This window comes from Rhincodon typus, chromosome 15, assembly GCF_021869965.1.
Source record: "Rhincodon typus isolate 14 chromosome 15, sRhiTyp1.1, whole genome shotgun sequence".
Taxonomy (NCBI): Eukaryota; Metazoa; Chordata; class Chondrichthyes; order Orectolobiformes; family Rhincodontidae; genus Rhincodon; species Rhincodon typus.
In genome coordinates, this window is record NC_063346.1 from 14,252,443 (window position 1) to 14,273,722 (window position 21,280).

The window sequence follows — 21,280 nt, forward strand, 5'->3', positions numbered from 1 at the left end:
ACATTAGGTGGGTTATAGGGGAATGGGTTTGGGTGGGTGCTCTAAGGGTCTGTGTGGACTTGTTGGGCCGAAGGGCCTGTTTCCACACTCGGGATTCTATGATCTATGATCTATGACTGGTGAGGGCTGGCACTCAGCATTCCAGGAGCTCCTACTCTGAGCACAGGATTTAGCCATTGGTGAGGGAGCACTGACCGGTGGCATATCCAGACCCTGAAGGAATCACATTAGATTTAAGAGTCCCAATTAGTTACTGTTAATTCTGGCAGCATTGGCCATTTTAATCCCTAGCTTGGACACACATTATTTGTCGCTGTGGTTACGTGCAAACTGTATGACTCGTGTGTTTAAACCAATGGCCTGGGAGTTTGCTGCAGGTTGTTATAGCACTGTGGTAGAATTAGCATCTTTTACAACAGGGACTGTGTACCAAGCAAGGTTCATATTCCGTACAATGTTACTTCCCATTCAAATCAATGAGAGTAATATTGGGCAGGATGTGAAAACAGTGTTCCATCTGATTCTGTATGTGTCCCAATAGATGGGGCATCTCAAAATTATCCCCTAATATCTCAAGTGCACCAACAATGGGTGGGTCAGTCTTAGACGCTCAAGATACCACCTTCAGCTGCTCCATAAACCTCCTTTCAGCATAAGGTCAGAGTGGGGATGTTGGCTGAGGACTCCTCAGATACTGAAGCAGTCTATGTCCAAAAGCAGCAAGACCTGGATGATGTTCAGACTTGCGCTGACAAATGGCAATTGACATTTAAGCCAAATAAGTGCCAGGCAATGACCACTTCCAACGAGAGAGAATCTAACCATTGTTCCTCAGCATTCAAATGGTATCACCATCATTGAATTCCCCATTATCCACATTCTGGGGGTTCTGTTGACCAACGACTGAACTGGAGCAGCCACGCAATTATTGTGGCTGGAAGAGCAGGTCAGAGGCTGGGTAACATGCCGGCTCATTCCCCAGTACCTGTCCAATATCTACAAGCCTCAAGTCAAGAGGGTGGTGGAATGCTCTCTGCTTGGAATCCATCCAGAACAAAGTGGTTGATTACCATTCCATCCACCACTGCTCTGCATTGGCAGATAAGATATAAGATGTACTGCAGCAACTCACCAAGCTTCCAACGGAGGCACCTTCCAAGCATGTGACCTCTACCATTTCTCCCGAAGGACAAGGACAGTACACCCAGCGGAAGACCACCACCTCCAGGTTCCCTCCAAGCTCCACACTAAACTGACCTGGAACTTTTATCACCGTTCTTTCACTGTCACAGAGTCAAAGTCCTGGATCTCCCTCCTTAACTGTACTGTGGCTGTACTGTACTGCAGAAAAAGCAGGCGATACTGCAGCAGTTCAAGGGACAATTAGGGATGAGCAACAAATGCTGGCCTTGCACTGATACCTACGTCCCATGAAAGAGTAAATAAAAGTGCAGCATGGTGGCTCAGTGGTTAGCACTGCTCTCTCACAGCGCCAGGGACCTGGGGTTTGACTTCAACCTTGGGTGACTGTGTGGAGTTTGCACATTCTCCCCGTGTCTGTGTGTGTTTCCTCTGGGTGCTCCAGTTTCCTCCCACAGTCCAACAACGTGCAGGGTAGGTGGACTGGCCATGCTAAATTGCCTCATAGTCTTTTTTTCTTTATTCATTCACGGGATGAGGGCATCGCTGACCAGGCAGCATTTATTGCCCATCCCTAATTGCCCAGAGGGCAGTTAAGCGTCAACCACATTGCTGTGGGTCTGGAGTCACATGTAGGCCAGACCAAGTAAGGATGGCAGTTTCCTTCCCTGAAGGACATTAGTGAACCAGATGGGTTTTTCTGACAATCAACAATGGATTCACGGTCATCGTTAGATTCTTAATTCCAGATTTTTAAATTGAATTCAAATTCCACCATCTGCCGTGGTGGGCTTTGAACCCGAGTCCCCAGAACACTATCCAGGTCTCTAGATTAATAGTCCAGCAATAATACCACTAGGCCATTGCCTCCCCTCTCCAGGCATGTGCACTTAGGTGGATTAGCCATGGGAAATGTGTGGTTACGGGGATAGGGTTGGGGGCTAGATCAGGGTGGGATGTTCTTTGAGGAGTCAGTGCAGACCTGATGAGCCGAATGGCCTCTTGCCACACTGCAGCGATTCAGTGATTTTAAGGAAAGCATTTTCAGCATAGAGGCAAATACCTTTGGCCCAGCAAATGATGGTGTTTTATGCTCTAGACCTACTGTGGACCAAGATGTATAATTTCCCACAGGTCTTACTCAGCGATGCCTAAGATTTTTGATGTTGTGGGTTGGTTTGGTTGAATAAAATAGGCCTCTACAGACCACACATGCTTTATAAGTCCATTTCCCCTTTAATCTGCATGCCTCTCATGCTATTCATTCAGGTCCTATGTTGTATTTTAGGCCCCCTCTCCATCAATGAGGAAGAACTGCTGAGACAGCCCTTTACAAAGCACCAGACTAACAGAATTCAAGCAGGTCAAACCAGCAAACCAGAAGCACAAATGAAACAGACCTCTTGTACTGTGAAAGGTTATAGGTTACCCACTGGGCCATTGAGGGAGGTCTTTAAATGGTTATTTCAGAGAAAGAACAATTGACAATGTCCGTGTGTCACCAGTCATAGTCATTACACGTCTCTGTTTATAACCATTACAGCCATTTCACAATGTCTAGTGAAATGACTTAATTTACGGAGAAACTGGCGTTTTCAATTCCTTCAGAAGCTCTTGTGCAACATTCAGGTATTTGGGCAGCAATTAGCACGAGGCTCTTATCATCAAAATTCAAGGGGAACTTGTCTTAACAGCACCCTATCGCAGTAAAACTCTGAGGATTCAGTCAAAAGTGAGAATCTCTATATGAATGTTGTTTGTTCTGGGACCAATTGCCTGATAATAGGATTAATTGTTTGCAGCTCTCTCCCAGCGAGTTTGCTCAGATGTGTGGTCCCAGATGTTGAGACTATACAAGTCCAACTAAAAGCCTGACCCGGCTAGTTTGTTTTGTTTAAGTTCGGGCCGTCTGTGGATGATGTTTGTAGAGACCTGGCAATGTGCCTAACAATGGCAACCATATCATTATTGGTATATGCGAGATCCAAATCATGAACAGAGCGAATGTGTGTGAGAGAAAGGGAGAAACTTTCATTCTTGTAATGTTGTGTTGGCCTACTGTGGTGTTTCACAGCTCTGAGGGAGTTCATCCCCCCATGGAACTGATGCATTTCCAACAGCAATTGTCATTGATTTATCCCAGAGGACCACTGACATGATTTATCTAATGTTGTGAAGGATGTGGGCTATTCCTGCAGAGGCTCAGATGGGAGCTTATAATCTTCGTCAATTCATCAGGGGCTGAGTAAAGCACAGAGAGCAAATCAGATTACAGACCTGTGTGAGGCTTACAGTCCTTCCTTGTCTCCAGTTCTGCAGTGATATTATCAGAAGCTTCCCAAGTCCAAAAGACCATAAGATATAGGAGCAGAATTAGGCCATTCGGCCCATCATGTCTCCTCCACCATTCAATTGTGGCTGATACGTTTCTCAACCCTGTTCTCTTGCCTTCTTCCCATAACCTTTGATCCCCTTACTAATTTAGAACCTGTCTGTCTGTGTTAAATACATCCAATGATGTGACCTCCACAGCCTTCTGTGGCAATGAGTCCTACAGATTCACCACCCTCCAGCTGAAGAAATTCCTCCTCATCTCAGTTCTAAGGGGTTGTCCCTTCATTCTGAGACTGTGCCCTCAGGTCTTAATTTCTGCAACTTGTGGAAGCATCTCTCCCATGTCCATGCTACCCAGGCCTCTCAGTATTCCATACGTTTCAAAGAGATTCCCTCTCATCCTTCGAGACTCCACAGAATACAGACCCAGAGTCCTCAACCGCTCCTCATATGATAAGTCCTTCATCCCTTGGATCATTCTTGTAATCCTCCTCTGGACCCCCTCCAATGCCAGCACATCCTTCCTTAGATACAGGGTACAAAACTGCTCACCATATTCTAATGCTGTCTGACCTGAGCCTTACACAGCCTCAGCAGTTCAGCCGTACTTTCCTCATCAGGAGCCAATTGATTGCTGCAGATGTTATGTTTCCACAGATACCAGTGGCCTGCTTCTTCCTCACCCAACTAACTAGTCTCTATATGTCTTGGGTAGTCTGTGAACGTAGAGCAGCTGTTCACCCCTGGGAAGAACTACTGTCATGCTCCAATTTTGTACGGATGCACTTTCCAGAACAGAACTGCAATTTCAAATGGGAATTCTATTCAATTCCCGTCCAGCCCATATCCTTGAAAGTCAATTGTGTTTTGCCCCGACTGCTGCCCTGAGGTAACCCTGGTCTTCAGTCATTTATAGTCACTGTGACTCACCATCACATCAATCAGTACAACATCACTCCCAAAAAAACACAAAATGATCAAGGTAAACCCAGGAGCAAACAAGTCGAGGTTCATTTCATGATCAAATCACCAAAAGAGGAAATGATTTGTAAAAGTTACAGGCTGCAATCTAATCAATGGGTTTGTATGGACTTCACACAACAGTAGAACAAGTTGGACTGTTTGAAATCGGAGATAGTAGGAACTGTAGATGCTGGAGAATCCGAGACAACAAGGTGCAGGGCTGGATGAACACAGCAGGCCAAGCAGCATCATAGGAGCAGAGAGGCTGACGTTTCGGGCCTAGACCCTTTTTCCAGCCCTGCACCTTGTTGTCTTGGACTGTTTGAAATTCCTCTTTTCGATTAAAGTTTATTTTTAACTTGCTCATTTGAAAAAAATGATGGATATCTAGACATTAACAGCATCAAGAGATTTGGCAAATGAGCTGCAGTTCTGAGCTGCACTGTGATAGAGGATCTGCCATGATTATGGACAGTGTGTGTTGGGTCACTGGGGCAAATTGCCTACTCTTGCTCCTATTTTCCATGTTTCTATGAATCTCCTCCCAAAATCCCGAATCTGTCATTCATTTTCTTTTCAAGAATTGATGGACATGTTTTTCTAGCAATTCTAGTTATGAATACTAGTTTCATATTTGTCCTCTACATTCAGTGTGTTATATGTTAATAGCTGAGACCATAAGCAATAGCGATGTGTATGTGGCTAAAAATCTTTAGTTTTCTGGTCCTTTACCATAGCCAGCACGGTACCATCTCCCATATACGAACTGGGGAATGAATAACTAAAACGTTAAAATGACTGCACCATTTTCTTCCCACCATTAGCTTATCTCAGCCTCAACACAATGTGACAATTCACACAAAGTGCAGACTAAGAATTCACTGTCACCCAGCCTTTCACTGGTGTTTCAGAATTTGAATGAAATGTGCGCAAACAGGTTTAGCAGGGTGAACAATAGATAACAGCACTGTATTGCAGAGAACTTCATTCGAAAGAACATGCAAAGAAAGAGTGCATTTATACAGCATCTATCATATCAGCAAGCTGTCCTAAAGGGCTTTTCTGTCAATGAATTGCTCACGTTGTCCATTCATTGTTCCGATGCAGGCTCAATGTAGTAGCTAATTGGCACATGGCAAACTCCCATTAATAAAGGCTAAAGTGGTGAATTGATGAGTTAGTTTTGTTTTTGGGAAGGCCATTTGATAGATAAATATTGGTCTGAAGAATTCACCATCAGGTAAAGAAAGGATTGGGCTCAGCTCCTTCCTGTGTGGAAATGACCACAGAAACGTAGAAGGTAGGAGCAGGAGGAGGCCATCTGGCCCCTTGAGCCTGCTCTGCATTTCTTCACAATTACAGCTGATCGTCCAACTCAATAGCCTAATCCTGCTTCCTCCCCATAACCTTTGATCCCATTCGCCCCAAGTGCTGTATCTAATCGCCTCTTGAATACATTCAATGTTTTGGCATCAACTGCTTCCTGTGGTAATGAATTCCACAGCCTCACCACTCTTTGAGTGAAGAAATGTCTCCTCATCTCCATCCTAAACGGTCCACCCCAAATCCCCATACTGTGACCCCTGGTTCTGGAAACACTCACCATGGGGAGCATCCTCTCTGCATCTACCCTGTCCAATCCTGTTAAAATTTTATAAGTCTCTGTGACATCCTCCCCATTCGTCTGAACTCCAGCGAAAACAATCCCAACCTAGTCAATGTCCCCTTATTCGTCAGACCCGCCATCCCTGGAATCAGCCTGGTAAACCTTCACTGCTCTCCCTCGAGAGCAAGAGCATCTGCCCTCAGAAAAGGAGACCAAAACTGCGCACAATATTCTAGATGTGGCCTCACCAAGGCCCTGTATAACTGCAACAACACATCTCTGCTCCTGTACTTGAAACATGTCACAATGATGGCCAACATACCATTTGCCTTCTTTACCACCTGCGGCACCAGCTGACCATTTGACAGTGGCACCATCAAACTGGAGCCCAGTAATGAATGGCCACTTGACGGAAGTAACTGGTGCCTACCAGGTTCCAGTGTGAGTCAGGAGGGAAGCGGAATACACTGGCTGTTTGAGGAGGGAATAAAGTCCCTATTGACGATAAATTAGCCATATTCAACTGAAGTACTTTTTAATAACGCAATCTAACCTCTCTCAGGGTAGAAACCAAGGTGAAGTTGTTCCCTTATTGTGCAGTTATTGTTTTATACAGGGAAATGTGGCGACACATTTGCAAACAGCACAGTTCCAAAAACAGGAAAGAAATAATTGATCTGATCATTCGCTTTAGGCATTGCTTACGGGATCAATGTTACCAAGGCACCCTGCTCTTTTTCGGATAGTGCCATGAAATCTTTCCTATCCACATGACAGGGTCCTTGGGAGTGTCAGCATAGTTTTTGTGCACAAATCACTGGAGTGGGGCTTGAACCCACGACCTTCTGATCGTGGGGGGGTGGGGTTGGTGAGGACGGCACACACTGAGTCCTAGGCAGCGTGGTTGTAGCCTGGAGCCACAGTCGGACTGTTTGTTTATTGAAGCAGCGGGACAGGCATAGTGACAACGTTCCACTGGCTCTGGCTGATTAGCAGTGGCCAAGGGCTGCACTGAGAGCAGTTTCCCCTAACCTTGGACCGAGAATCATGAAGTGAGGGCTGTTTCTGGGAATCTCACTGAACTGCTGTGAACATTTCCTTCCTCTCATAGCTATGCCTTCACTGTAACCTAACCACTTTGTGGTCTGCCAGCTGACTCTTCTCAATAGTAAATGTGTGTATATTAGCTCCGACTCACAATGGCTGGTTCACTGAGATCTTCATGGAGATAATGTACCCAGCCACCACCTTCTGAGCAGTGCAGGCAATGGCTTGGTGGTATTATTGCTGCTCTGTTAATCCAGCGACCAGGTAATGTTCTGGGGACCCAATTTCAAATCCCACCCTGGTACATGGTGGAATTTAAATTCAATCAAAATCTGGAATTAAGAGTCTAATGATGACTGTGAAACTATTGTCAATTGTTGGAAAAACCCATCTGGTTCACAAATATACTTTAGGGAAAGAAACTGACATCCTTACCTGATTTGGCCTACTTGTAACTCCAGACCCACAGCAATGTGGTTAACCCTTAACTGCTGTCTCGGGTTGGCAACAAATGTTAGCCTAGCCAGCAACACCCTCATGAATGAATTTTTTTTAAAAAATCATCATCTATGAGCAAAGGAAGCTGTTTGTTATTTTGATTCGATACAGGAAAAAGGAGAGAAATATTTATTTTGGGTGAGGGGCCTCCCCACATCAGCAAGATAGTTTTTGCCACAGAAAGATGGTCACATCACAGCTCCTAGCTGTGGAGGATCTGATGAAACTTTCAGAATACTGAAATGGCCTGGATAGAGCGGACATGGAGAAGATTTTTCCACTAGTAGGAGATACTAGGACCCAACGGCAAGGCCTCAGAGTGAAGGGACGACCCTTTAGAATTGAGATGAGGAGGAATTTCTTCAGCCAGAGGGTGGTGAATCTGTGGAACTCATTGCCTCAAAGGGCTGTGGAGGCCAAGTCATTGAGTGCCTTTAAGACCGAGATAGGTAGGTTCTTGATTAGTAAGGGGATCAAGGGTTACAGGGTGCAGGCAGGAGAATGGGGTTGAGAAACATATCAGCCATAATTGAATGGCAGAGTAGGCTCGATGGGCTGAATGGCCTAATTCTGCTCCTATATCTTGTGGTCTTATGATCTAGACATTTGAGTGTCTTGGGATCCTTGTGCCAGCAGGAATGCTTGACCAAGAGTGTTGCTTCTGACTGCTACCTGCTATTTGAACACAGCAGCCAGTTCAAATGTCAAGCTCTCCATTGTGGAGCCACATAGCCTATGACTCTGCAGAATAGATACCACACATATACAGCTCTTGAATACTTTGGGTACTAACTGAGCTCCCATTCTGTGCTTGTCTTTGTCTCCCTCTGTGGCCTTATTCCTCCTTAATCTCTGTAATATTCTGCATCCCACTAGGGGGATCCCTGTGTTCCTTCAGTTCTCTTACATTTACCTGATTTTCTTCCATCCTCCATTAGCTGTCATTACCTTCAGTTGTTAGGCCCTAGGCTCCAGAATTCTAGCCCTAAGCCACTCCCTGTCTCTTTCCTATCTCCCCCACTATCAAGAGGCTCCTCAAAACCTGTCCCTTTGACTAAGCTTTTGGTCATTTCTGCTGGCATTTTCTTTTGTCATTTGATGTCGAATTTAGTCTGATGACACATGTGATGTGCCTAGGCACGTTATATTGGGATAAAGGTGTCGTACAAATGCTTGCAATCATAGATTCAGAGAGATCCACAGCACAGAAAAAGGCCCTTTGGCCCATTGTGTTTGTGCAGGTCACAAACAACCACCTAATTATTCTAATCTCATTTTCCAGCACTTAGTCTATAGCCTTAGCATCGCAAGTGCACATCTAACTACTTATACAATACAATACAATTCAATACAGCACAGGAACAGGCCCTTCAGCCCACCAAGCCTGCGCTGATTCATATTACTTATTTAGGCCTGCTACTTATTGCGCATACGCGGTTTCTATCCCTCTATTTGTCTCCTGTTCATGGGCCTATCATGATATGCCTTAAACATTGCTAATGTGCCTGGCTTCCACCACCTCCACTAGCAGTGTGTTCCAGGCACCCACCACCCTCTGCGGGAAAAATTTTCCCCGCACTTTTCCCCTAAACGTTCCCCCTCTCACCTTGAACCTGTGCCCTCTTGTAGTTGACATTTCCACCCTGGGAAAAAACCCCTGCCTATCCATCTCATCTATGCCTCTCATAATTTTGTAGATCTCTATCAGCTTGCCCCTCAGCCTCCATCTTTCCAGTGAAAACAACCCAAGTTTATCCAACCTCTCCTCATAACTAAAACCCTCCAGTCCAGGCAGCCACCAGGTAAACCTTCTGTGCACCCTCTCCAAAGCATGTCTTTCTGGTAGTGTGGCGACCAGAACTGCACACAATATTCCAAATGTGGCCCAGCTAAAGTTTTAGACAGCTGTAACATAACTTGCCAACTTTTGTACTTGATGCCGATGAAGGCAAACGTGCTCTGTGCCTTTTTGACTGCCTTATCCACCTGTCTTGCCATTTTCGGGGATCTATGGACCAGTGTGCCCGGATATCTCTGAATGCCAACGCTGTTCAATATTCAATGTTATGAAGGTTGCTGCCCTACTAGACTTACAGCAATGAGTTCCAGATTTCCACCACCCTCTGGTGAAAAATCCTCTTTCCTCACAGGACCTCTAAACCTCCTACCGCTTTGCTTAAATCTATGCCCCCTGGTCATTGATCCCTCCGGCAAGGGGTAAAAATTGTTGCTGACCATTCTGTTTATGCCCTTCATAATTGTATATGCTTAGAGTAATGTGTGCAGTTCTGGAATACACTCCTTGTATAGTCTTGCAGGATATGGCCATTTGTATTTGCTGGGCACGTGGTACCCTGGAACAGTACCCTAACTGAAGTCCACACTTCAGGAAGCTGGGGACAGAAGTGGGATCTGGATTGAGAAATTAACTGGTGGAAAACAAAAATCCTTCTATAGGTGAGGCCAGTGTTGGAATATTGCATTCAATTCTGGTCTCCCTGCTACAGGAAAGATGTTGTTAAACTTGAAAGGGTTCAGAAAAGATTTACAAGGATGTTGCCTGGACTGGAGGGCTTGAGCTTTCAGGAGAGGCTGAATAGGCTGGGGCCATTTTCCCTGGAGCATCGTAGACTGAGGGCTGATCTTACAGAAGTTTATAAAATCATGAGGGACATGGATAGGGTGAACAGCCAAAGTCTTTTCCCCAGGGTAGGGGAATCCAAAACTAGAGGGCATAGATTTAAGGTGAGAGAGGGAAGATTTAAAAGGGACCTACAGGGCAACTTTTTCATGCTGAAGGTGTGTGTGTATGGAATGAACTGCCAGAGGAGGTGGTGGAGGCAGGTACAATTACAACATTTAAACGGCATCTGGATGGTACATGAATAGGGAGGGTTTTGAGGGATATAAACCAATTGCTGGCAAATGACACTAGATCAATTTCAGATATCTGGTCGGCACAGACAAGTTGGACCGAAGGGTCTGTTTCCATGCTGTATAACTCTATGACTCTAATTATCCTCCAATGTTTTGCTGAAATAGTTACCATGAAACAAACCCTACACTGGGCAGTGTTTAACAGCAGAAGCTGTAATTAAATGGGAGTTTAGATGCACGACAGCTCAGAAAATACTCCTTTTCTCATTGTCAGTTTTTTTTTTGTGGTTTTATTTGTTTTCTACAGGACAGACTCCAACTGATTTCCCAAAACAGCAAGGATAAATATTTTGTTTAAAAAGGAAAAGATCCAAGCACATTTAATGATAACTCTTCAGAAACACCCATGAACTGGGATGCATTGCCTGAAAACAGAAGTTAATGCAGATAATTGAGGGGTAGGCAGAAGTCATTCCTAATATCAGACAATTCAGAACTTTGAAAAGTGGCATCTTTTGTTTTATCTGGATGAGGTGAGGCTGGTTCATTGAAATCCGAGGTCTGCTGGTGTCTTAGGTAGTACAGAAGAAGGGTGGCAGGTATAGTGGGAGGGTGATTGTTACAGGTTGGCCTGGGTGGGAGAGTCGACTTCTTTTTGTGGGTACACATTGCTGGGTACGGATGTGATGACTGTGTTGACAAACGTTGCCGCAAATCGCTCACAATACGTCGAACTGGCTGAGTCACTTTCTGAGAAATCAGAAACCTGGAACTTCAGCCAGTCCCAGCTTCTCAGGAAGTGGTTGCCTGTGTGGAATTCCATCTCTTTTAGTCCACAGCCTTATCACAAGGAAGATAAGTCTGTATGACGGGAGTTTTTCTCCCCCCAACCCCCTTATTCCCCTGAGGGTGTTAAAAAGAGTTCAGTTCCCTCTTTAGCTGGAGCTCCTGTAGTACATGGTGTGGGGCACACTTAGCTCTCAGCTCGACAATGGACTACAAAGATCAAAGATGGAAACCTTTTAAACTGGGTAAGTCAGACGGGAGTTTGAATCAGTACGTTTGGAGAGGGTGGGGCATTCACCTTGTGTCAACCAACTGGAGTGTAGCCAATTCTGACGCTTGTGAATATCTGAAAAGTCCCTCTCTCAAAATTGCTGGCGGGTTGCTAATTCTTTGACCGGTTACAGTGCCTTCCTTTTTAGTGTGTTTCTGTCACTCGGAGTAGGACAGGGCTGCAGAACTGAATTGGTTTTGTGCTGTGTTGAGGGGGCGTAGTTCATTGTCGAAATGCTTCAAGGAGTAAACATACAGTTAGTACTGCTCTGAGTTCAGGCCACTTGTGTTCCGTTGTACAGTCAGTGTGAACTGTCCACGTTTGAACATTGACGTGACAGTGTCTTGTTTCCCTTTTTTGTTGAGTCTCCATTCAAATGAATTTGCTTATCACTGGCCTGCCATAAGCCAGTACTATTCGGCAGGATTTAAAATGTAAACTTGGAGGGAAATGCTTTTAAAAAAAATTCCTTAATATACACAAGTGGTGCAGCTTGTTTAATGTACATAATATACATAAAACAAGCATAAACGCTGCTTCCTCCAGACCATTTCAGCTCTGATGAAGGGTCATCTAGACTCAAAGCGTTAGCTTGCTGTCTCTCCACGGATGCTGCCCGACCTGCTGTGATCTCCAGCATTTTTAGTGTTCAAAACACATCTCACCCATTGCTTTCGTTGCATTACTTCTGAGTAATTGGATTTGCTAAGACTTTAAGAAGGACTATACAGCCCCACTTGCTGGTTGTGTTGGAGTTTCAAAGTCAGTTTCTTTGTTTATTATGAAAATCGCTGCCAGAACCCTTCAAAACATCCCTGTAATCTCTTGACACCTGCAAGAATCAGTGTTAATTTTAGAACTGCATTTGCAAAGGTCTCCAATCAGCCCAGTTAGAGAGTTGTAGCGGTGATTAATTTGAGTTGAATGAGGGGTGTGATCAGTTTTGTGAGCAGGGTTTACACCCACAACAGTACTGCCTAATCATGGGCATCACATTGTAGAGCCCTGAGATGTGCTGAAATGGAATTTGTGGTTAAAACTGTGTGATCATCTGTGCTGAAAAAAAAATTCCAAGCCGCTGATGAAGAACCCCACACCTTTTGAAATCCAGTGAAGAACAAGTTGGTAGAAGAAGTTTGAAGACTTCTTAAAGGACTTTTGAGAGGCATCTTGACAGAACAGGCAGGGAATAGAGGGATACAGACTACATAGAGGCAAAAGGCTTTTTTGCTTAAAAAGGCACCATGTGTTGGAGCAGTCTTGGTGGGCCGAAGGGACTGTTTCTGTGTGTAGTGTTCTTTGTTCTTTGAAAGAAAGACTTGCACGTAAATAAACTTCAGAATCATAGAATCCCTACAGTGCAGAAAGAGGCTATTCAGCCCATCAAGCCTGCACCAACCCTCCAAAGAGCATCTCACCTGTGCACCCCCAACCTCAATGGGCTTTTATAAAGTGGCTAATCCACCTAGCTGACACGTCCCTGGACGCTGCAGGGCAATTTAGCATGGCCAATCCACCTAACTTGCACATCTTAGTAGGATAATAGGTTGGCACAACATTGTGGGCCGAAGGGCCTGTGCTGTGCTGTACTGTTCTATGTTCTGTGGACTGTGGGAGGAAACCGGAGCATCCGGAGGAAACCCACGCAGACACGGGGAAGAATGTCCCAATACACTTTACAGCCATTTAATTCCTCTTGAAGTGGAATGGTTGCAATGTTACAAACGTGGGAGTCAATTATGTACAACACGATCTCAAATAGCATTGCAACGGTGACCAAATCAAAAGCTTTTGCTTAAGGGATAAATATTTAGCTAGATGTTGGGGAGATATCTGATCTTCAAATATTGGCGTGTGACCATCTATCTGGAGCAAGGAGGTGGAGTCTTGGTTCAAAGCCTCATGTGAACTACACCCTTCCTGACAGTGCAGTGATCCCTCCGTCCACAATAGAGGGGCCAGACAGATTTTTCTGCTCCAGTTCCCTCATGTCCTATCCCCAACCTGTATGTTGGTGACTGTGTAAATGGTAGTCAATTTGGCCTTGAGAAGAGGAAGCCCAATCGCCATTGATGCCTTCGGTTGATCACATTGAAACAGCCTGTGCTGGTGAGCACCTGGGCCGTTGGTAATGTGCTTGAGCATGGGAGGTGATTAAGCAATGAACTGGTTCGTTCAGATGGTGGAATGTGGTGCAGAATGAATCCAATGGCACAGGACCAATTTGTGCTGGTTTGGGTAGCTTTGTTTTATTCAGTCATGGGACATGTGTAGGCCAGCATATCTTGTTCATCCTTAATTGCCTCAAGGATAATTAAGAGTCAGCCACATTGCTGCGGGCCTGGACTCACATGTATTCCAGACCAGGTAAGGATGGCAGTCACGTTCTCTAAAGGACATTAGTGAACGAAATAGGTTATTCTGACAATTGACAATGGCTTCATGGACCCTTAATTCCAGATTTTTTACTTTAAATTGGTGGGATGTGAAATCTGGTCCCCAGAGCATTACCTGGGTTTCTGGATTACCAGTCCACTGACAATACCACTAGGCCATCACCTCCCCTAATGGGGTCAGTTGCCGTCTCTCATGCTTGATGTGAAGTGTTACCCCACATGCTGTACCAAGCCACATGCTTCTGTCTAACAGACAGAGATCCCTATGGACTCTTGCGTATTTTGGCCAATTACCTTAGCTGATAGAAGTCATTTCTAGAAGTCAAGGTCAAGAACCGTTGCCAATTTGTTCCTCCATGATCCAACGATGTTTGAGCCCAATTGTTGAGCCCCACTAATGAGCCACAGTAGGTAGAGTGTCAGACTTTTAATTTGAGAGGCCGGAGTTTGAGTCCCCATCTGTGCAGTGCTTCCTACAAAGGGGTTGTCCCCTTTTTCTATTGGAGATCTGAGGTAGAGAGTGCTGCATGTTGCAGTCCTGTGCAATCTTAGATTAAGTTCACTGGGTGCCAGGCCACATGTGGTTTTATTTTGTGGCCTGGAGGAAACAGTTTCTCATATATACATTGAATGTTTTTATTTGCAGCCTCGTTTTAGTTTCTAGTGTTTTTTTTAGTTGCACTTTAATCCCACCTCCTGATCTACAGGCACCCCCACACTCCGTGCACGGAGAGACAGGCCAGCCTGAGGGCCTTCTCGTGGGTCTGCTCCTGGGCCTGGCCAAGATGGTCACCAACACGTCCAGGCAGAGGGCTTTGGAGGGGCTTGTCATTTCTGACTGTCTGCCCCTCTTTTGCGTTACATCTGTGCTCGGGTGTCCCTGGACATGGAGCACATGGTGCTCGCTGACATGGGAGAGGTCTTTCGAGACCAGTAGGCACCGCAGGGGCCTGGGGTACGTCATCTGCCTGGAGTGTTATTTGAATTTAGTAAGTTTCTGTATTGTTATATAAGTTTCCATTCAGCTGTTAATTTGTGTTTTATTTCAGTAGAGTGCCCCAGCAGAGCCTGCTTCATTACAATTTTTGACTTCCATGTTTAAAAAGAGTAGAGGGAGCTCAATCTATATCTGACCCCGGCCTGTCCCTGTTTGAGGAGCTTTTGATGGAGATGGTGTAGAGGAAACTTTACTTTCTGTTTAAAAGAGTAGAGGGAAATTTACTCTGTGTCTTAACCCGTGCAATCCCTATCCTTGGAGTGTTTTATTGGGACATTATGGATTGAGCTTTACTTTCAGGTTAAAAAAGAAGAAGGAGCATTACTTTCAGTTTAAATGAGTAGAGGGAGCATTACACTGTATCTAACCCGGAGGGAGCTTTAATTTCAGTTCACTTTCTGTTAAAAAGAGTAGAGCTCCATTGCTGTTCTTTCAGAGTATTTGGAATTTAGCACAGACCTGGAAGTAAATGGGAAGCTGGCTAGTTGGTAAGCCCAGTTACATACTGGAGAATTGTCCTGAGCCATTGACCAGCTGTTGGGAGGCGAGTGGCACTGGCGGAGTAATTCCGTTCAAAGTCCACCAACAATCTTTGTTACTTTAAACAACACCTTTGCAGCTTGATGCTGCCTTTATTGATCAACCCCACCATCCTGCTGCTGTCTCTCCTCTCGTGTTTAATCAATGTAGCTGGCGGTTAGGTGAGAGATAAAGCTTGTAAATGAATTTTCTGAAAACTGGGATTGCTGTCAACAGTTTGCAGAAGAAGTATGATATGGCTGTGGACTCATTGCTGGAGAATTCCCCAGTTCTCGAGCACATTAAGCGACTGAAGTTGAATTGCTATTGCAGTGATTGGAACATGCTGTAGGTGGATCCATTGACTATGAGATCCTCGATTGGGGTTGTTAACCTGGGCCAATCAGGGAGCCCTGACTGATGTATAAACAGGAGATTCAGAAGGTGTCCTCAGTCTAGGGACTGGCTTTGACTGGGCTGGCCAGAGCCCATGTACAGTGCACATGTAAATAAAGGGTGACTTGGTGATGGGATACCAGCCTCTGTGCAGTTATTTCAGCTATAAAAGCTAAGAGTGAAAGTGAGGATTTCTCAGAAGAGTTGCTGAGAAAAAGTCTAAAGGTTGGCAAAGCTATGTGTTTTTAAATTCATTCCTGGGATGTGAACATCACTAACTGGGCCAGCGTTTATTGCCTGTCCTTACTTGCCCTTGAGTAGGTGATGGTGAGCTGCCTTCTTGAACCACTGCAGTCCATCTGTTGTACGTAGACCCACAATGCCTTTATTGAGGGAATTCCAGGATTTTGACCTAATCACACTGGAGGAACATCGATGTATTTCTAAATCAGGAAGGTGAGTGATTTGGAGGGGAACCTGCAGTTAATAGTGTTCCCTTGTATCTTCTGCCTTTGTCTTTCTAGATGAAAGTGGTTATGAGTTTGGAAGGCGCTTTATGAGGAGATGATTATCGTACTTTGAGTTTTCATAAAATTACATAGAATCATTTGGCCACACCAGAGTTTATGATGCTGTGTTCAGCTGTTGAAGGTTTTAGCCGTGAGAAGTGGCTAGTGAGGGAGAAGGTAAGCATTTACCTGAATTTCACAGCTACTATTAGGACCATTGCTGTTTTGGTCACTCTCAGGAGATCATACGTAATTGGTTTGTGTCCTTTGAATCTTTGAAATCCCAGCTTTTGGGGTTGTGGGGAGCAGTCTGATTGAGGTCAAGTACTTTCCTAAAGGAATGCAGTCCCGGAAGTTGGAATGGGGGTGGTTTTGGTGGGCAGTTGTCTCAAAATGCATACGTCCATCTCTTTGGAAGGTGGTTTTTGGCTGAGACTTTGGAAAAGTTTGGCTGCCTTATCACACATTTGAGCTGTGAAACAAACAAGTGAAGGGAAGAAAGTAAATGAGACACGATTGCCAATCAAAATGACAAGGTACTCTTGGGAAGAGAATTCCCTCACAGTGTGTCTGCTTCCTATTAGTGCTGTGAGTTGGTCATTGTTAGAATTGTCCATTGGATTATAGTCTTGGAATACATATCAACAGATATTAATAAATTGCAGCAGTGTACTTGAATTTGTGCATTATTATTCATTTTCTAAAAAAAAATTATCAGACTGTTGGTTGCCCTGGCATCTATAGCCTGGGGCTTTATCACATAGGCTAGTTTGCACGGATTGAGTGCATCATTATCTGCCAGTACTGCCATTCCTGTAGCAGTTTGATGGTGGAGTCAATAAAACAATGTGGGTGAGGATGATCCCAGATTCTGTGATCTGTTAGCTGGTCTTAGCTGGGGTTGCCTGGCAGCTCAGCTGATAGTATTCCTGTGTCCATGTTCCGCTCCAGGGAGTCGGCTGGCATTCCTGGTGCAGTACTGCAGTCAGATGCTACACAGTCAGAAGTACCATGTTTGGGATGAGATGTTACTCTCAGGCCTTGTCTTTGCCCCTTGAGTGGCCGTTAAAAGATCCCGTGGCACCTTCTCAAAGACGAATGAGGGAGTTGTTCCTGGACAGAGCCCCGGTTTTTTATCCCTCAACTAAAATCACTTCCAAAAATAAAATCTTGTCATTATCGCATTGCTGTTTGTGGGAGCTCTCCAACATCACAGCACTGGTTGTATTGCTGAAGGGCATCGTTGACTGGCAGACACCTTGCAAAGTGCTGAGATTGTGAAAGGCACCATCCGGATGAGCAGAGGAGTGCACACAAGGAGCTGCTGTTCTGCCAAACCCACTATTCAGCAGCCTTCCTCTGTGGAGCAAATACCAAAGCGTCAATTTGTCTGTGTACCTGAGTAAACTACGTGTCTTTTTTATGTGTGGCACTTAGTGGAAATTGTAGGTGACCCTCCATTTGTGATGTGGCTTTGGAGTCGTCCCGGTTTGGGAATTATAATTCCGGTCTAGATGGGCCTGTGATAGCGGATGTTTTTGGTTTTTCTTTAAATCTCAGAAAGATTTCCTGGCTAGAGATGGCACCTTGTGTCTGATTGTCCTGCTTGTCAGTCAGCAATATGAAGGTACAACAGTGAAAACAGTAGGAAGACTAAAATGCCTCGTTACCTAGAGGAGATTTATTGCTGTGTAAATCCACAGCGAGTTGTAATGGATACTGCAGGCGTGGAGTGAAGCCTGTGCTGAGTTTCTAGTGCTGTGTCCCTGCAGCTGGTTTTGTTTACAAGGCCATTGTGTGGCGACATCAAAATCCTTCCTGGTGTAAACCTCTGGGACTGCAACCCATCAAAGTAATGAAGCAAAACAATGTGCCAACGTAAACATACGCACAGCTCATTGGTTGGCAAAGCCACAAGTCGTGTACAGTTTCCTGTGCTCCACTCTTCCCCAAATCAATCTGCAATTCAACCATACATACAAACTAGGAATAGGAGTAGGTCTTTCAGTCCTTCAAGCCTGCTGCATCATTTTATAATGTCTGACGATAGCCTTATCTCTCATTTTCCTGCCTAACCCTGGTAGGCTTTGACTTTCTTGCCAATCCGTCCAACTCAACCGTTTTTAAAGTCTGGCCCTGAGTTCTAGTCTCTCCCATAAAGGGAAACATTTTTTCAGTGCCCACCCTGTCAAGTCCTGTCAGAGTCTTGTATGTTTTAATAAGATCATCTCTCATTCTTCTAAACTCCAGCAAATACAGGCTGAACCTGTCCAATCTTTCTTCATGATACAGCCTCCTTCTCTGAATTGCAATTATATTGTCTTTTCAAGAAAGGGAGCCAACACTCTCCACACTACTCCAAATGTGATCTCAACAGTGTCCCGTTCAACTGTAGGAAAAGCATCCCCAATTATCTACTACTTCCCCTTGCATTGAACAGCATCATTCAATTCTCTTCCTCATCACTCACCTCTTTCACAAGTAACTCCTGAAACCAAACACAACCTTCATAATCTGCTTTGCTGTCTCTACATAACAAGTTAGGGATTCTTCAGAGCTGTCTGTCCTCTGATCTCCAGATTGACATTTCTCCATGGACTGACCCCTTCCTTGTTTTATTAAAGTTCATTCATTGGCTGACCCAGCATTTATTGTCTATCCCTCATTGCTCTAGAACTGAGTGCCTTACTTTGCCATTTCAGAGGCCAGTTGAGAATCAACCACATTGCTGTGGGTCTGGAGTCACATGTAGGCCAGACCAGGTGAGGATGGCAGTTTCCTTCCCTAAAGGACATGAGTGAACCAAAAGACAGTGGTTACATGGCCATCGTTAGACAAGCTTTTAACTCCAGACTTGCTAAATTGCAATTTCAACATCTGTCATGGTAAGATTGGAAACCATGTCCACAGAACAGTGGGCTAGGACACTGAGTTATTAGTCTAGTGACATTACCGCAGCGTCCTGATCACTTTTCCAGTGTATTACAATAATTATCAGCATCATCCTCTCTGGGCCTGCTTCTTCCTACCACCTACAGAATTGAGTTTGGTGGTGTTTAGGCACTACTTCCTATTTTCAGTGAGCTTTCTTGCCTGCTCCTCTCCACATGATTGGATTCCTGCACTGGGTGCTGTGGTTTAGTCGCTGACACTCCTGCCTGAGTCAGAAGATGTAGGTTTAAGACTCAGCCTTGAGGAAGTGCCGTACTGTCGGAGCTGCCATCTTTTGCATGAAACCGAGGCCCTGTTTGTTTTCTCAGATGGATCAGTAAGATCCTAGAGTGTGGAAGAGCATAGGAGTTATCCTCAGTCATGTTCATCCATCAAACAAAACTTTTTGACTAGGTCATTAACACACTGCTGTATGTAGGACCTTGTGTGCGCAACTTGGCTGCTGCATTTAGAACCACAGAATCCCTACAGTGTGGAAGCAGGCCTTCGGCCCATTGAATCCACACCATCTCTCTGAAGGGCATCCCACCCAGACCCACACCCCCTACCCTGTCCCTGTAACCCTGCATTCCCCATGGCTAATCCACTTTGCCTGCACATTCCTGGACACCACAGGCAATTTAGCATGGCCAATCCACCCTAACCTGCACATTTTTGGACTGTGGGAGGAAACCAGAGCACCCAGAGGAAACCCAGGCAGACACGGAGACAACGTGCAAACTCCACGCAGACACGGAGACAACGTGCAAACTCCACACAGACAGTTACCTGAGGCTGGAATCGAACCCGGGTCCTGGCACTCTGAGGCAGCAGTGCTAACCACTGAGTCACTATCACTGCCCTCACACTTACACCTTCAAAGTAGTTAATTTGCTTGCAGAATACTCTGGGACATCCCGAGTTAGCGAAAGGTGCTATGCAAATACACATCTATCCTTGATGGATCCCAGCAGTTATGTCGAGCATTATCCAGTAAAATATATTCACTTTTACATCCCTGCCCACTGAGATGTCAATGATGCATATGGACATGCAGGAATGAGGGTCATTCTAAGTTTTGGAGTAGATTTGTAGCTCGGGTTTTGGGCATTGTGGTTGGTTTGCTCACTGAGCTGATTTGTTGTTTCGCAGACGTTTCGTTACCATGCTGGGTAACTTCCACAGTGCAGCCTCCAATGAAGCGTCGGTGTGTTTTTAAACTCTGGAATCCGTTGAGCTCGATTGCCTCACTTCCGGTTTTCCTTCGCAATGGAGTGTACATGGGGTCGAGTTCTATGTGTTTATTGATGGCTTTCTTCATGGAGTACTAGGCTTCTAGGAATTCCTGTGCCTGTCTCTGCCTAGCCTGTCCCAGGATCTTGGTGTTGTCCCAGTTGAAGTGGTGGTTCTCCTTGTCCATGTGGATTGAGATGAGTGAGTATTGGTCGTGTCTTTTTGTAGCCAGTTGGTGTTCGTGTACCCTTGTTGTTAGTTTCCTTCCTGTTTGTCCAATGTAGTGTTTCTCACAGTCTCTGCAGGGGATCTTATAGATGACATTGGTCCTGTCCATAGCAGGGAGTGGGTCTTCAGTTCAGGTGAGCTGTTGTCATAGGGTTGATGTGGGTTTGTGTGCCACTCTGATGCACCCTGACGGTCATTCTGTTGCGCTAAGTTGGCATCTTCGTTGTGACTGAGCTTCATTGGCATTACCCATCTGTCTGTTGGAGCTGCACACTCCTGGTAACCCACTTCGCTCTGACCCCCAGGACAGTCTGCCGATGTCAGGGAGCTCGGGGATGTGAATTCAGACAGCTGCTGAACTGAAGCAACCACTTGATCTTCTTCTCCCCCCACCAATCAGATTGTCATTAGCTACAGCAAATCCTTGCAGTGGGGGGAGGTCAGTCATTTTCAAGGGTACTGCCTTTGGACAAGAGTGCTGGGTAGCAACCAGCAAAGGGTAAGTCTTTCTCTCTGTCTCTCTTCCCCCTCTCTCTCTCTGTCTCTCTT

The 21,280-nt window shown here is 45.2% G+C and overlaps 1 protein-coding gene across 1 annotated transcript in view; it reads left to right on the forward strand.

Annotated features, from left to right (window-relative positions):
- The window catches only part of gse1b (Gse1 coiled-coil protein b), a 603,644-nt gene that overhangs the window by 273,022 nt on the left and 309,342 nt on the right, over positions 1–21,280 (forward strand). The window lies entirely within an intron of this gene.